Below are 18,256 nucleotides of genomic sequence, written 5' to 3'. Positions count from 1 at the left end.
ATTTCTGTTGCATTCGGTAAAGACAATCATCCTGTAAAACATTTCACATCCTGTAAAAACAATGCTAATTGCTGAGACTAAAATTATATTTAGGAATTGTATCAATTGTATCAAGATTCCTTCTCTATTCTATATTCTCTAGTCTCTATTCTCTAAAAATATGTAAGCTCTGGTAATATCCTAAATGCTTAAGAAAAAAAGAAGGAAAAGAACACAACACAGACAAAGGAGAAAATCCCACTGCATTCCCCAGTGCCACAGGCACAGGTCAGGACACCAAAAACCACATGAAGAGAGAGCTGGGGGGAGGGAGGACAAGGTGGGGAGAGAAACTCATATCTTAAATTGTTCAACACAAGAGAAATTATAACCAGCTCTGACAGCATTAATGTAATATCAAGGCAAGGGATGTTAGGTACTTGTATAGTATCCATGTAAACCTGTCATATAATTTCTCAGATTTTTGAGGAATTATAATGCTCACAAGTGCCTAAATAAGGTGTGCTGGGAGCCACAGCCACCTGCAGCTATCACCTTACCTCCCATTCTCTGGGATCCCACTTGGTCTCCTGTTACAGCTGTATTGTGCTCGTTCATGCAGTCATTTTCTAAACCGGTCTGGCTGCTCTGAGTGAGCAGTAACTGAGCCTCTCTGGATGGGCACTGCAGGATCTTTGCTTGCTGGAGCCAGGCAAGCCAATGGAAATTGTGGCCGACACCCCCAGCCTGGCATTCAGCCCTGAACATCCATCCCCTCCACTGAGGACTGAGGGTGCTTGGGGTTTGTCATGCTCTTGGGTTTTATAGAGCTCAGAGTACCCAGGCTGCCAGGGGTTAAGATTACTTGTCCTGTGAAAATATTTTGGCAGCCATGCCAGCATAAGAAGGCAGAGGCTCTGCCTTCTCCCCGCCACCCTGCAGCTGCCTCCTGCCAGCCCCCGTGTTTGTGCAGCTGTCCACTGGGCAGGGGAGTGTGGCCGCATGGATGGATGTGCTGGCACGGGTGGCTCTGACCATACAGACAACCTGACAGAGGGTCCTGCAGGGTGGGAAGTAGAGATGAGATGGTGGCAGAAGTAGCCCAGCTTCGGAGAAGCCTGTGGCCTGAAAAATCTACCAAAACACAGCCAAACAGGCTCCTCGTTCCACAGTTATTTTAATGAGTTTAAAAAAGAGGGGCTTGCCTGCCTGCCTAAGCTGGTTACACAGATGAATGGGCAGGGCTGTGCCTTTAAGAATGCCCTGCACAACTGCAAACAAGCAGGTCTGGTCTTGGCACCGGCTCTGTGTCCTCGGAATATCCCTATTCAGGTGTACCTATTGTGCTCTGAGCTCAGGCTTCACCTGAAGCCAAGAGAATTTTCCAAGTTCAGACATGCTGTCTGTGCTCATATCTTTAACTTTATAGAAGATCATAAAGATGGCTAAAAACTTCCAGGATCGGGTCCTTTGTCATTGTCCTAAATGTGCTTTTGCAAAAAAATATGGCATTGCTCTATCAGAGATTGCCAAAATGTCACCTAGACTCTGAAAGCTCCAGGACGATGAGGGAGTTTCATGACAGCAGCCTGGGACAGAGCTGACAGCAGACAAGGGGATTTGCAGGAGGTTTTGGCCAGAGGCAGAGGATGCAGGGCGAGGGCCGCAGCAGCCCCATGGCCAAACACACAGCCCCTGGATTACAGCGCTGACAACTATGCCGAAGCAAGGACTGAAAACTCCTTGCCATATCTGCTGTTAATCAGTAACTACTTACTTAGACATGGGAAAGGCAAAAACTGATCTGCCTCTCCTGGAGTACTGTACCTCCAGATTAATGATAGGTTGTAGACCTGTTACTGCTCACAGCAGCTTTCTTTTTAAAAGATGCTGAAGTATTTATTTTTATCTCTTAAAAAGGTGTATGCACTTGAACATTGAACATTATATCACTGGTTTTGCACATGACTACAAATAAAAGAAAAAGGCTGAATTTGTGTTTTTCATAACTTAATGCTCTTACTGAGAAGCATAAATTTAAAAAAAAAAAAAAAAAAAAAAGTGCCAAACTGATTTTCTTTCCTTGTCAGCCTGCTCCTGTATTTTTTCCCCAGTGATCCATAAAGGAAAAAAAATGTCACCCTCCCCCAAGAGGAGCCATTAACAAATCCTTTCTTATCTTGCAGTTAAAGTAATGGCATCTTATTGACAGTGCAGCAGAACAAACAATGTCTTATTGAAAGCTCCAGTGCTGGAGGATTTGGGCTGTCTTCAGGACTTGAGACCTAGTAATGAAAACAGGTTTTACTGCTAAATCAGGGACAATGTCTGCTCTAGTTCTCCAATGGCCTTTAGCAGTCCCAAGCACACAGGAGGTGTGCACAGTTCACCGTGGTATCACCTGCACCACAAAGTCAGTCAAGTACAGAGACCTTATTACAAGAAGTATGCTCAAAGTAGCAAGCAGTTAAAGTATGATCTATGGTACGTATGGAAACAGTGCTGGAACTTTTCCACAGCACTGTACTTGACACGTGGATCAGCCTGGAAATACAGGTCCATCCATTTCTTACAATCTGATTTAGTGTTGTCAGAGTCTATGACAAATTGTTTGCTGATTTCTGTACCTCGTCAAATTATTTAGACCAGCTGCAGATATTTTTGATGAGCAAACATGAGTTGGTGATTTGGGTTTTGGTTGTCATGTCTGTATACGATTTTATTACAATTATTAACATACCTTTGTTCTTTAGATATAGTCACCTTCTTGTAGCCTGCTCTCAGCATCTTCTAGGTACAAAGAGAGTTTTGCAACCCAGATATCAGAGTTAGGTCCATTGTAGACACATGGTTTGGTACAGATGAAAAATCAGTCAGTTACTGATCAGTCAGAAAATGTAACTGTGCCTCTCAAATTCACTAAAGAGGAAACAAAGCGGCAGCAAGGGGGAAACAAAAATGCAGAAAACCGATTGTTGTAGCACTGAAGCCTACAGTTTCAAGTAATCTTAGCCACCCCTGTCAGAGCACAATCACATCCAGCATCCCCAAGCTTTTCTGCACATTTTTCAACCTGTGTTTACTTGACATCCTGAAGAATCAGCTCAAGATGCAAAACTGGGATAGACCTAACTAAAATCACACAAATACTGAATATTCTTCTACCAGCTCATGACAGGGACAGTGGACACAAGTGCTGGTGCACAGAAAGAGCAGGGCACCATGTCACAGCACAGCAGGGTAGGACAGCAAGACCCACTTGGAGTGCTTTGAAGTCTTGTAGACCCACATCCTGGTGTGCTGGCTGGGGAGGTGGAAGAGGCAGCTAAGCAGATCTAACAGATCTCTACTACCTAAGAGTCATCATTCTCCCTCTCCATCATCCTTCACTATGCTCAGCATTCCTCAGGCCCTTTGTGAAGATAATTCAACTCATTAACCCAAGACAAAATTCCCCCATTTTTATCTATTCAATTTTATTCTGGATAAGTGAGTCAGCCTGGTTCGTTACAGATCCAAACACCACCAGAACCAAAGTGAGAGTTGAAGGAATGCACAATCAAAAGCTGGGGATCAAAGGTGCCCTGTCAGGGTTTGTGATGTATTAGATCAGCTGAACCCATGGAATGAACTGCAGCTCTCAAAGTTCCATTATTTCACAAAGTAGTTACTTGGTTTGCAAAAGCATTTTTTATTCTTGACTTTATTTTTGGGTTTATAAAGCAAATGCACCACATCTATATAGCACATATATAGTAGACTAAGACAGAATGTGAACATACATTAAGAAAGTGCTCAATTTATCAGTATTAAACTTAACAGATCTTAGAATAAATACAACTTCCACTGTTGAGTAAACAAAGATTAATATTAAATCCTGTTTGTGCTACAGCAATATGTGATGTCTTAACTTGTGAATATGCATCTTCAAAATGCGTCAGCAAGGCCAGAAGGAAAGTGGAAGGGGACCAAACTCAAGCTCTCTGAGGAAACTGAACATCTACCAATGCTTGGCCAGGAGAACACTGAAGGACCTGTGACAGAGGAAGGCTTGTTCTCATGACTAGCTTCTCAAAAAGCCACTAATAGTGCTGGCAAACATCTGACCCAGGAATATCACTTCCATTTTTCAGATATCCCTCTTCAATTAAAGCTGAATTCCCAGGAAAATAAAAACTCATGAAATATTTAAATAGATATTTTAATAGAGAAAGAAATTCTTAGAATAATGAGTCAGGACATTCCCAGTGGTCCTCTCATATTTGCTACCGTAGGTCCTGTGTGGGTGCTAGTGGTTTTGTGCAACAGCTTCCTAGATTATGCCTGATTAAATGTGCAAGAGATGATCTGTAGGTTCAAAGAGCCTATAGAGCCCAAAGAGACTGTATTCAGCATGGTGGCCAAGAGGGTCTCTGAATTCCCTCTTCTTCACCCAGGAATGAGATATAAGCTGTGATACAAGTTTTGAACCGAAAAGGTTTTCCTCCCATCCAGCTTCAAGAGTACCTGATTTGTACATGTGACCTAATAAACATCCTCTTATTTGTCTGGCTTTTGCAAAAATTAGAAATACCCAATTTTCCCACTTAGATGTCCCACAGTGAGTCACTTTTGCACCAAAAATTCCCAAACCTTTGCTTTCTCATGTTGCTTCTGGTTTTCACTTGGTCTTCAAAAGAAGGAAAACTGACTATACTTGTACTTTATAGCTTATGGCCACAACGGCATCCGAGCAGTTCTCTCCCCCACTCTGGTGAGCTCTCAGCAGCAGAAAGCTCGTAAGAATCCAGCAACCACCACATCTAAATCCAACATCTGGCTCCAGTCAGCTTCAGACATGAACCTAAACACCACTCTATCTTATCATCCTTTTTTTGCTTTATCTTCCCAGTGTGACAGGAGTTTCATCTCTTTAAATATACACATTCCCTGTCTTTAAATACCAAGTCTCATCTGGCCTAGCTATAATTAAACCATATTAGAGTAACTTAATTTCATTTCACAAATAGCCTATAGAGTACAAAAAAAATTGCACAAATTAATGAGTGGCTCTTTGTATTGATTTCATTTATTCCTGTTGTCTGGCCTTAAACAGGATTATGACTTGAAAAGTCAGGGTAAACTGTAGATAAAATTTTTGATTGCCCAACACTGGAAGGGTTAGAAAACTGTAAACACATAGTCTGAAAAAGATATTTACTACTTTACTTCAAGAGCCTCCATTATTCAGTTCACAGGTCCCTTAAGTCCATGTTATCTAACAAGTTATCCTCAACATACTGGCAACACATTAATGGAAATGTTACATTTAGTCAAAATTTGTAAAATTCTTACAGATAAGTCTAAACTGATCTTTTTAAAAATTTTCATTGCAGGAATGTAAGTTGCAACACAGCTATTCTTGATGCAGATAGTTTCCGAAAGAAGGCATTCCATGCTCAGTATAGCCAAGTATGATGAATTCCTCCTGCTCCTTTTTCTCCCACAAAACCACTGGAGGAGTTGTTTGCACTCTATATTTTCAAAGTATCTTTTCAGTCAAGTGCATTTCAAGGAAGGACGAGTTTCTCCAAAAGCCTCTGGAAATGTACTTTGCAGAAAGATCAGAAGACCCATCTTTTTCCTCTTTTGATTTGACTGACACAAAAGAACCTGGGCCGTATTGCCTTCCAGGTCAAGAAGGTGCATTTCCATTCAGTCACGGTGAAACAGGACATTGGTGAGGATTTTTATTCTCAAATATAAACTGCAGAGAAGATAATCCCAATTATTAACAAGTTCAGACATACCAAAGAAACAAATGAAATATCACATACATTACTTTCTAAATGATCATAAGATCCCACCTCTAAAATGACACACAAATGTGTAGTCCAAGTTTAATTATTTTTTTTTTCTTTTTATTGTAAAGCTTATATAACCAAATGCCTTAAAGTAGTGGTTGGGAAGACAAACTTAACTTGTAGGCAGATACTGGTCTCCCAAAGAAGCAAAGGGCAGGGCTGGGGTTGGGGCATTCCTCCAGCTTGGATGATGGCACCACCACTTAAAAGGGCAGTAAGGGAATGGGCAGGGAGGGCAGGGAGGGCAGAGGGAGAGGGAAGCCAGAGGGCCAAGTTTCACCTAAATCAGCATGATAATCACATTTCTTCACAGAACATTGTCCTTAAGAGAGGTTATTCGGAGCCTGCTCCTTAATAAAGGAGATAATAGCTCATGAGAACAACAATCACAGGAGTGATTTTTCGAGTCAGCTTTTGTTCTTGTACTTGGCCAGTTTGCTTGCAGCCTAAGGGTATAAATAGATAGACTACAGAGGGGATTAACAGGCTTTCTTTCTAGCAGGGTTCATGTGCCAAAGTGATGACTCTATTAGCATTGTTTCCCCTCAAAGGTTTGCTCCACTCAGAAACCAGCACAAAGGCACCAAACTCCTTCTGGGGCCCCATTTTTTCCCCTGAAGAGGAGGGAGGCCTCACTTGCTCACTTGTGGATCTAAGTACTTTGGTGTTTTTCCTTCTGTCTGGGATAACCCAACCAGGTTTTCCACGTCCCCTTTGCAGGCCACAGACAGAGACAATGTTTCTGTGGGGACTTTACACCCCTACAAGCTCCACATCAGCAGTCACTTCTCCACTACAACATTTTAAGGCATTTATTTGATGAACAGGTTGTTAGTGGTGCTGTGGCCTTTCACTCTTCTGTGGTAGCCAAACAGAATGCTACAGAGAATGGGGAATGCAGGGATTTAAAAGGTAAGCCTCACCTCCCCAAGTTATAGGGCTCTGTACAGTAGACATCTATGTTTGAGCAAGCCACCTCAGGATCCCTTTGTAATTTACAGAGAAAAATGGCAGTTTTCAGGTGTCATCTTTCTGATCCATTTTGATTGACATTGGGATGTGGTGAACCACCTGAAATTAAATGAGAACTGGCTGAGTAGTCTGCAGGCGACTAGACAGGGTTGTATTTCTGCTCCTGTTCTCTATTTCCCAAGGACAACTTCTTTTACTCAGCTCCCAGCCACTCAGTTAACGCCCAGCTACTCAGTTTGGGGTTTTTTTATTTGTTTGTTTTAAATACAATCTCATTTCTGCAAGGCTTTTTAAAAATTTATATTCCCTTTTTAGGGATAGATCTCACACAGATGTAATCATCATGGAGAACTCAGAGGGGCACAGCAGAGAGTGCAATGACTTCCCATAGAGTGAACAGCTGCAGAATGATAACATGAACATAGCCACCACCAGAGGAGCAGCAGAACTTTGCTCTTTACCAGGCACTCCATAGGATTCACCAGAATATCTGCACATGTGATTAAATTAAATATGATCACAAGTTTAGACATTTCTTTGGACCAGTGCGAGGTTCCAACACGTCAAAGGATGAAGCCCCCACAGTCTGTGGCTGACACCATTTCCACAGATGCATCTTTGAGCAATTTTAAAAGTTAATTAGTCTGATTATGACCATCCACGTGGTGGGTCATAATCAGCTGCATGATCCTGTCCGATATGTGCAGTGCTCAATTTAAGCAGCTAGAAACAACAGTCTGCATGATAGGATAATCATTCATCCTGGGTGCCTCATGCACCACCAGGGTGAAGGCTGGCAGCCATCTACAGCTAAGCATGAATTCAAAGTCAGTGGTATCTTTTATTAATCATTTATAGAGCTGTGTATTATTAATATATGCAGAAGCAGCTGTCTCTCTCTCTTTCTCCCCCCCTCTCTCTTGGTGGAATTTGCTTTTGTGAGTGATTTGGGGGAGACCAAGGAGATGAAGAACCATAAGCCCAGCAGAGCTTTCCCAAAAGAGCACGAGAGCTGCAGAAGTAGGTCATGAAACCTCTCAGTAGGTAGACTGGTCCTTCCCTCATTAGGCTATTTTTAAGCACACAGGACCAGCTCCTTAGCTAGTAAAAGGGAGTTTGGTACCATTGATCCCATTTCAGCCATATTGACACTCTCTGAAAATTAGATTATTTAAATATAAATAAATACTCTGCAACATACCACAATTACAAGCCCAAAAGATATACTGAGTGTGCAGTAACACTAAGCAGGACAGACAGTAACCGTAACACTTTAACCTTCCTCAAGACATGGGGCCAAAGTGCTTTTAATGCTTCATGATGAATACATTATAGAGATAAAGCTGTCTCTATGTATTTCTAAGGCAGATATTGCCTTCTTACTCACTGGTCCATGTTTTTTGCTTACCAACACTTTAGAGCTGCCCTCTTGGACTTCTTCACTCAAGGACCGAATCTCTGAACCACTGTGAAAGATTAAAAAGCACTCTCGGTTTTACAGAAATCCTCTTGCTTTTACAGAAATCAGCTCCTCCTATTTAAATATCTAATTAATTTTATAGCAAGCATTTCCCAGCATTTTTTCTTTTCAATCTATTTTTTGGCCTGTTCTCTGCAACACCTTACAATACAGCGAGACCTACTTGCTTTGTCTGCTGACATCTGTAGTGTTACATGAAAAAGCAATTTTAAGGAATGAAGTATCTATCTCTTAGCAACCTTTATAACTAAGCAAAAAAGAAAACATTTTGTTTTGTTTGTTTTGTTTTGTTACAGAAGCTAAATAGGAAATATTTTCTCTCCCCGGATAGTTTCTACGAGTCCAAACTTACATATTTTGCAACCAAAGGAAAACCCAAGACCTTGGAACTTTTCCATGAACATCTTTAAAAGTCTGGAAAGAGCTGGAGTAAAGATTTTCCACCAGGGGTTTGGGGAAAGCAGACTGAAGTTCTATGCCAATGTCTAGTTATCTAAAATGACAGTACAAAATTATTTTGTTAGAAGCAACTGAGTCCTTCCCAGTTAATTCTTATCCCAGCTACCATCCAGCATCTGGGCACTCTCCTGCCAAGTTTGAAACCAGGGAAGCTTGACCTCAGTCAAAGATTTCAGAGTCCCAGGGAGGGGCCTGGGACACTCCCCCATGGTAAAAGAAGAGAAATGTTCCCCCTGCTCTCCTCTTTCCTCTTCCTCCTAGCTTGGACCAGAAAAACCTCACTTTAGCCAGGAGCCTTTCTGTAAGGATTTGTGTGTGTTCATAATTAAAAGAACATTTTTTTCTTAGCAGCTTCAATTTAGATAAATATGGGAAAGGGAAAGAAGGGGAAAGGGGGAAGGGCAGGGCAGGGGGCAGGGGGCAGGGCAGGGCAGGGCAGGGCAGGGCAGGGCAGGGCAGGGCAGGGCAGGGCAGGGCAGGAAAGGAAAGGAAAGGAAAGGAAAGGAAAGGAAAGGAAAGGAAAGGAAAGGAAAGGAAAGGAAAGGAAAGGAAAGGAAAGGAAAGGAAAGGAAAGGAAAGGAAAGGAAAGGAAAGGAAAGGAAAGGAAAGGAAAGGAAAGGAAAGGAAAGGAAAGGAAAGGAAAGGAAAGGAAAGGAACCAGGAAAGGAAAGGAAAGGAAAGGAAAGGAAAGGAAAGGAAAGGAAAGGAAAGGAAAGGAAAGGAAAGGAAAGGAAAGGAAAGGAAAGGAAAGGAAAGGAAAGGTAATAACTCCTTAGAAAGTATGACAATGACAAAAAAACCCATTAATATATAGATCTCACAGTATGAAAATTAACATAATTCTATAAAGCCCTAAGACTGAAATATTGCTGTTAAGACACATCTAAATCCATAACACAGAGCAGATATGAGCTGAGACCCAACTTTTCCTAATTTTTCTAGTTTTGTCATGCAATTTGATGGAAATAAAAAAAATCCAGTTTTTATGTGACTCTGTCCACTTAGTGACATTGATCTATGTTTTGAGACCATTTGCAATCCAAAATTTATCCTGGCTAGAACTAAAAATTCTAGCTGACAAAAAAATTGATTTTAGGATTGTTTCCATTTCATTTTTAGGCTGATTTTCAGTGGTCTGTATCCATCAAGAAGTGCGTTTTATCCTTGCTGGGAGGATGAAAACATGAGTAGTGCCTTATATGTGTAGTGTAACATGCAGAAGGGTGGTAAAGTTCCATCACTTTTGAATTGATTAGTAAAAAAAGCTACATAGATGCTAACTGGATTTTAAGACTCACAATTGTCAACTTAAGTGTTAGAGGAATTTTCAGTTAAGACATCTGAGTGTTATTTGATCTACATCTTAGGAACGTACCAAATTTAGCCAAACAAATTTTCAGGATTTTAATTTAGGAAAAAGCACAATCCACAAAGAATTTTGCAATTTGAAAAAACACCAAACAACTTGGTTATTTACACCATTTACAAATGTATGCAATATTTTCTGATCTATAGCTTACACTTGTGAATGATAATTTAGCTTATAAACAAAATGAGATGTACAGATATTGCATGAAATGAAGAACAGGTTTGCATTGCCTTGTAAAGGCTGGATTTATATTAAAACCTATTTTCTTCATTGTAAAGCCAGTCCCCAAACCAGAATCCAAATTATGTGTTTGGAGTTTTTTTCCCTACAGATGGAAAAGTATGTAATGCAACTGCTAGGGTAATGCTAGGTCCCTGAGGGGACCCAGGTGAGGCTGAGCAGGTCTGAGGGCCAGGGTGATCCCAAGACCAAAAAATCTGTGCTGTAGGAAGGCAGTCCTGTGCTGCCAGCCTGGCTCCTGCTCACCCCAAGTCCTGTCTGAGCCCTGCACCAGCCCCACCACCTCACCCAGCCTGCAGTGGGACCGCAAATGCCACAAAACCAAAATCTGGAGTAGAAAGTGGATAGCCCCACTTTACTTCCAGGTCTGGGAAAGGGATGGCTGAGAGGAGATGCACTTGATGCAGGCTATCACAGGGCTGAGGCCGCCTCTCCTCTCCTCTGCCTTTGGGTCTGACCCTGCCTATCAGGAGGCATTTTGGGGATTCGATTGCGGAAAAATCCTCTATAGCATCTGATTTACAGCTTGCACATAACACACAGCAGGTGTAACACGTGTCTCTCTCTCTGTAATGGATAAGAAGATTTTAAAAGTCCTTGCTCTAAGCTGCATGACTCACCCAGAGACAGGCACCACTGCTGTTTGTTTTCCAGACCCAAAAAACTAGGAGCTGAGGAGAGACTTGGTTACTCTTTCACACCTTTGTGATCTGTTTCTTCAAGAATATCTCTTTAGAACTAGGTAATGGTAATTTAATGGTCTATTTCCTCCAATATCCACCTTCTACTGGCTAAACACAATGCAGTTCACCTGTCTGATGGATTAGGAGAGCAATCCTTCCTTGTGTAAAGTAAAGCCCATAAGTCACAGACTGCTCTGCTCTTCACCTGAAAGTGCAGTGTGGAGTTTCACTACTCTAATAGTAGTGAAAGATCTAACTACTAATTTCAAAAGACAGGGTGAACAAGAGCAGGACAGCAACTGAATTATTTTTTCTGTACTCATTTATCTACTGCGCTTCTGATTTTAGGTGCTTCCTTTTTAGTGAATTTAGTTGCCCCTTAGCTGAAGCAAAAGCCAGGTTTAGTAAGGTTCAGGAATGTCTCTAGATCAGAGGAAAACATGCTGTCATCCATCAGTGCGTTCCCAAGTGATGCAGAGCTAAGCACAGCAGGGCAGCTGCTGCCAGTGGCTGTGGGGGTGAGTGAAAAAACCCTCCCCAGCAGAGTCTCCTTGCTGGTTGCTCAGAGGGAACAAACACAGCCACCTGCCCACCACACCATCCACACCCACCAGCCTCAGAGTGGCCTGTGCAAGCATTCACTGAGGGAAAAATTCAGTCAATTATTTAAATATCTTATTTTTGCCTTCTGGAATAGAGACCAATATGATGTAATCTAATAAAGGGCCTATTTCTAAAATGCACCCCAGTGTTGCTGCTGAAGATGAATAGATCACACGGACACAGGTCGAGGTGTGGTGAAGAGAAAGAGCAGAGTTTATTTTTCCTCCCAGGATTTATAGGCTTCTGACCATAGCCAGGGATTGGATGGTCAGGATAACACTTTCCCACTGCACTGGCCATGAGAGATGTCCATCACAAGACGTGTAACAGAAAGAATGTACACATATCTGTGTTTACAGTTACTGTCCTGGGAAAGTCCTTAGAAAACCATGTCAGCAAGCTCAGAAGCTGAGTTTTCAGGGCGACACCCCAGTTTGAAAATGGACTGCAAAATAATGCTGTTAGTGAAGGTTTTAAAGATAAACAGTCACTAACAACAGCCTTTCAGCTGGGAATGGAATGGAATGGAATGGAATGGAATGGAATGGAATGGAATGGAATGGAATGGAATGGAATGGAATGGAATGGAATGGAATGGAATGGAATAAAGATGAGGGCACTTCACAGCTGAGGCAGCACAAGTTACAATAAAAATTTCAATATGCTGCCATGGTACATGAGTTAAATTATTTTTCTTATATTTGGACTTAACAGCTGCTCCCTCTTTCTTTAAACAGGACATTTTCCCATGCAAAATCATTAAAAGCCTATTGACATCAAAACCCAAACAACTTTGAATGTTAATAAAATACAGATTGTTACACTTGTCTTACTTCTATCAGTATAAGGAAGACAAAATGCCCAGACTCATTTCTATGGATTGGCTGGTATGGTAGAAATGGTAAATACCTATCCCTCCTCACTTGCAGCAATGCAGGACACTTTTCTAAATCCATTATAAAAATAATTTTCCACATACCTTTATAACTTAACCTTTGCATCCATGATCTGAAAAGTGGCTTAGGAACCTCTCAAATTAGAAAAATATCACAAGAAACAAAGATTATTATGCCATATTTCCTACTATTTTCCTGCTTATGGTCCTTGAGGAAGTTTTGCTCAGCCTAAAAGCAAGTGAGTTTTATTCTAGAAAAGAGCAAATATACAAGACATCAGCTCAACAGATGTGAGATAGAGACTGGGATGGGAAAACTTACATGTTCTTAACTATATACACAAATACGCAATTTCAAAACTCACCTGAAAAAATATTGCAGTTGTTGTACAACACTATTATCTTTAGAGTTGACATCACAAATGATTTTCACATGCATTAAAAAAAAAAAAAAAAAAAGAAAAAGGCAATGTGATATTTGGGGCAGAGGTAAGCATTTCTACACCTAGTCATCAGAAAGCTCATCCTGTGTGCTTTAGGATACACAAACCTGTTACTTTTGCCTGGGCATTAGAAAGGCTATTTAGTTACTTTACATATTCTTTTATTCTATGTTTATTTTTACCCACATATATATATACTCAATCTCACTTAAGCATCCCAAATCCACCCAACCGCCCCCATATACTGAGATCTGTATGACAACCTAAAGTCCTTAGATAAACTCCCCCAAGTAAGGTTACCATGTACAAAGGCCTCTGAGAGCACCAAGATGGGCACTCACAGAGGGCTACAGGATAAGGCCTCCCAGCTTTTATAGCGTTACAGCTGCTATCTTTCCCCAAATCCTAACGACTGTATAAACCATTTCAAGTGAAGAGACTTGACCCTTCAATTGGGTCAGAAAAAAATGAGAAGTAAAAGAGAAATATAATAATATAATAAAGCAAAGGGAATTTAAAAAAAAAAAAAAAAAGGAGAAAGAAGTGTCTGTGTAATGCATCCCATCCAGCTCCAGCTGCTTCACTTTGAACTTGGGGTTGCCCCATTTTTTGCAGGGAGCTCACCTGCAGCCTCAGCCATCTCTGGAGTCAGGCTGAAGCAGCTGGGGGACTTGCTGCAGCCAAGCTTTTTGATATCAAAATGAAGACTCTGCAGGAGGAAAAGAGTGAGTCCCTTACACACCTACAATCTGTTCCTCTTGGGAGGAGATTGTTGATAGTGTATTTGAAGTGATAAGCACAATCAAGCTTTGTGTCTAGGGCTCTATACTACATATTTAAGCTAAAAATAGTTTTTAAAAGCTAATCAGAGAAGGCTGTATAACATCAGCTAGGAAGTGCAGAGGGTGGTCTGATAACTTTTTCTTCTCATGAAAACTTACAAATTTAAATTTGCTCTGAAAACAAAATGATACTTCCAAACACAGGAGATTTAAGAATAAAATTCCCATTAACAACTATTAACAAGAGTGATCAGCATAAATCCCTTCACATTAAGTGAAGAATAAACTGGAATTCAAAGACTCTCTAAGGAAGAAAGAGAAGTTAGAAAGAAAAGCCCCAGAGGCTCATTTCTCTCACCAGGCTTGGGAGCAAGGATCCACTGTCATCTCTGGGGCTTAGTCCCTGCAATGTCCCAGGAATTGCCTTGATCCTTCCCTTTTCCCAAATGGCAGCCAAGTCTGTAGGTGTTTGCTGGGCAGTAAGGAACCCACCAGATACTCAGGCCAGGCACAAAAGATGCCTTTACACGATTTCTGGGGCTTGCTGGGTTACAAACCCAGGTGTACTGTGAGTGAACCACTCGGTAAAAAGCGAGGGCATGGCAGTCTCCATACACACTGCTGCTGGAGCCCTGCAGCAAAAAAAGAAATATTCATCAAATAAAGTACACTGACATGAAATGGAATTCACTGAGAAAGTACAGCACTATCATCAGCTGCTTAGGGAACTTGTTTGGTGAGTCCTCAGAGATCATTACAATGGTTGTTGCCTATGAAATACAGAGGCACGAGGTGGCATGTTTTTAGGACTCCGTCTTGTGATATTTCACCATCACCCCTGAGTTACTAAACACCAAGTGAACCATGGTAGCTGATTATTTGTTTCTGCTGCCTGTCTATTGCAAATGCGTGAGAAACTGTGTTTGCTCTGACTCAGTTTCATCCCTCTGTGAATACTGCTGTCCACACTGACCACAGGCTATGTTCACAAGCTCGGCTGACTCTCTCGGCTCAGATGATGCCAGATAATGAATGGACTCAGGCAGCTAACTCCCCAGTGTGGCTGAAGCTTCAGACACCTCAGCCTTGCCTTTTCCTGGGGAGCATGCTTGCTGCCAGTCTTTGTGTATCCCCTTTCCCACCCATAGAGCATCCAGCATCCCCTAGGCTGCACAGCTGCACCCAGCTTTACCAGCACCTCTTATAACCCAGAAAACTCTTGTCACAAACATAGTATCTTCAAACACTATTTATTGCCTAGTTCCATGAGTGTTTCTGTATTAAGTGGAGAGATATCTCCCTTTCCTTTGACTTGGAATATTCTCAGATTTTCTGTGACTCCCTCTATTTTCTCTTGGGTGGGAAACGGGGACCACAGCTGCCCCTCCCCTATATGAATGACTTTTAGCCTTTACACCCCAAAAGGCACAGGGCAGAGAGCCCAACTGCACATTCAGCAGGCAGGGAGCAGAAAGTATCAGTAGCTTAGTTCAATTCCATGGCTGTGGACCTCTAAAGGCCCTTTAGTGGGTCACAAGGGGAATGTGGATGAGTCCTTCCAGATTTCTTTTTATTTTACCTCCTTTTTATTTGTCTCATCTCTAAGAGAAACAGCTCCAACCTTATTAATCTCCCTTCATATGAGAGTTTTCCTGTGCTCCAATTATGTTTGCCACTGTTCCCTGAACCCTTTTCACTTCTTTTGTTATTACCTTGAACAAAGATGGATAGAAGAGCAGCAGAAGCAGTTCTCCAGAAACACAACTTGCAAACTACAGAAAAACAGGTCAAGGCTAAAGTGAACTTTGGATCAGCTCTAGCAAGGTCAGCAGAGTTACCTTAGGAATGAGTGTACTCCTCTTCAAGTTCCTCAAGTTGTTTCTTGTCAAATTCACATTCCTTAATACTTCTTAGGCTGTGAAAAGCAGCTGCAGCTGACACCAAGCTGTCCATGGCACATGCAATTGAAGTCACACTAAATGTATTTTAACTGGAAATGTGGATACACAAAAGCCTTTCTGAGCATTTTAGCAAAATCATGTGTAAGCTTGTCTGTACAGCATTGCAATGCATGACCAGAGAAATGATCTGGCCATCTGAAACTCCTGTTCAGATTACTGACAAAATGAAGGGACAAGAAATCTACTGCCAATTAATTAAGGCCCTGCCTTTTGTTTCCCTGGCTTGTGTCAGCCAGTGCTGTCTAACAGGTTAAGATCTTATTATCCATACACAGACTTCTCCTTGCTTTTATTTTTACTAAATCTTTCATTTTGATGTGCCAATCAATACCATAAATTAATAATATACCACTCAGGATATGCTGCTTTTCACTTCCATTTCAAATTGCCTTGTTTTGGCATTATGTTCAGGAATAAGTAGAAGACCTTGATTTTCTATAACATTTATTATTTTGTGCATCTTCCACTCCATATTGACTCTATTCATACATTTACCTTTTTTATTTGCTTTCCGAATCAAGCAGCTGTGGTCCCTCCATCTCTCTACAGAAATATTTCCTGGCTTTTCCATGCCTGTTGGTACAGCAAGACTCTGCTTTGTCCAATTACTCTGTAACATAAAGGAAGCCTGATGCAATACAAGTAGCTGCCCATTAAGTATAATAATGAGTTATCTTTGCATATGTTCTTAGGCTTCAGTGACTTTCAATCAGGCAAAAAAAATTTAGACCAGTATCTTGACTGGTGCCATCTTTCTTACCACCCTACAGCCCTCGGAGCACTTTATCTAATGTGTGGCAGCTGACAGTAGTTCTTCCAGACCTTCTCAGCTCCTAAGGACTTTTTTATCCAAGAGTTTGTGGGAATGTAGAAAAAAAGTAAAATGGAAGCACAGTCAGAAGAAGTGAACTGAGCCATGTAACAGAGCAGTGCTGGAATAATTATCAGTGCTCTACCTCAGCAACAGCTTCATGGCCAGACCAGCAAGATCTTCCCTCAGGCAGATGTTTTTATCTTGGCAGTGATTATAATTGCTTTCTGTATTAAGGATGCACAGTGCAATATGGTAATTTCTATTCTGTAGAGTCAGTGTTCAAAGAGAAGAAACCAGCAAGTGCCAAAACAGATTTCTAGTGATGGTTATGTTAGCACTGAGCTCGGGAAGGTTTCCTCAGTCCACGGTTTCTTCATCAAGAGCCAAATAAGAGGCTGACAGTAGCCCAGTTTCATGCTAGTGATCCAGGTTTCATGACCTCCTGCAGAGAGCCTACTCTCCCGCTATAATCACAGCCCCAAACTGCACCAGAGCTCCCATGTCCTCCCCCTCCACAGGGCTTGAGACTAACCTCCTTCTCTACAGATGCAGAGAGCAAAGGGCTACACAGACACAACATGCCAGTTCCCAGCTGGACTCTGCTGAATAAGAGTATCACAGATCTCTGTAAGATTTGCAGTCATAGCCAGCCAAAGGCATATTCATGAATTCTCACTTTGAATCCCATTCCATTTAAAAAATGCTGTCCCCTTGAGGTTTTTTTTTTCAGTACTTGCAAACCTGCCAGCTTTTTTAACATATAAATAGGAACATTTAGCAAGAAAACAGGGACATGATTCTAACTCTATCAAAATACATCTGATAGAAAGAGCTTTCAGGAGAGAAAGAATTGAAACGATTCACTGCTTTTAAAGAATGGTTAAAACCCCATCTTTCATTACAGCAAGACCTAGGAGGAACGGCTTTGATGCTTCAATATTATTGGACCAAAGGCAGTTAATACCTACTTCTAGAGCAGCAGCATTAGCTATTTTACAGAATTCTTTAAATTACTTCCAGGGCTATTAAAGTCAATCGTAAAATACCACTGCATTTACCTAACCAAAATTTCCCCACCAGATGAGTCCACAAAAGCCTTTAGAAACTGCAGTATCAAGTGTCGCAATTCTGAACTTCTGACACTTTCAGCCGGCTTCATCCCGCTAACTTTGGGAACCTTAGCCAGAAACAAAGACCTTGCAGAGCTCCTCTGAAGTTAATGGAGAATTCCGAGCAATAATTCAGGCTGACTGTTACACGGGATGAATCCAAGATCTTGTCCCACAGAGAAATATCCAGCCCTGCCTTATATACCTAGGCTCCCTGTTGTATATGTGGGGACATCCACATGCCTCTGAACAGGTTCTAGCAAAGCCACCAGAAGGAATAGAGGACTCTCATCTAGCTGGCACTGAGCTGAGGGGAAAAACCTTTTCTCCCTCAGCCTCAGGAGCTGCTAATGCAACCTTCTTGGTTTCCTTGCTTTCTAGGAGCAATGAGGACAACCATCCAGGTCTGTGGGAGTCTTGCCCATTTACCTCTGCCAAGGCAGTTTTAACCTTAATCTTGTTGTGGCCAGCAACATATATCTGTATGTCACACTCCAGTTTCTTCAGGTTAATTTTTCCAGTTTTAATTAAATGATTGCATGTCTGTTGAGCTAGCAAGCCAGAAAATTACTCACTAATCTAGTCACTTGGAGTAATCATGGAAGACTATGTCATTACATTTCT

This window comes from Poecile atricapillus, chromosome W, assembly GCF_030490865.1.
Source record: "Poecile atricapillus isolate bPoeAtr1 chromosome W, bPoeAtr1.hap1, whole genome shotgun sequence".
Taxonomy (NCBI): Eukaryota; Metazoa; Chordata; class Aves; order Passeriformes; family Paridae; genus Poecile; species Poecile atricapillus.
The sequence above is the reverse complement of the archived record's forward strand: the minus strand, read 5'-3'. Positions refer to the sequence as shown.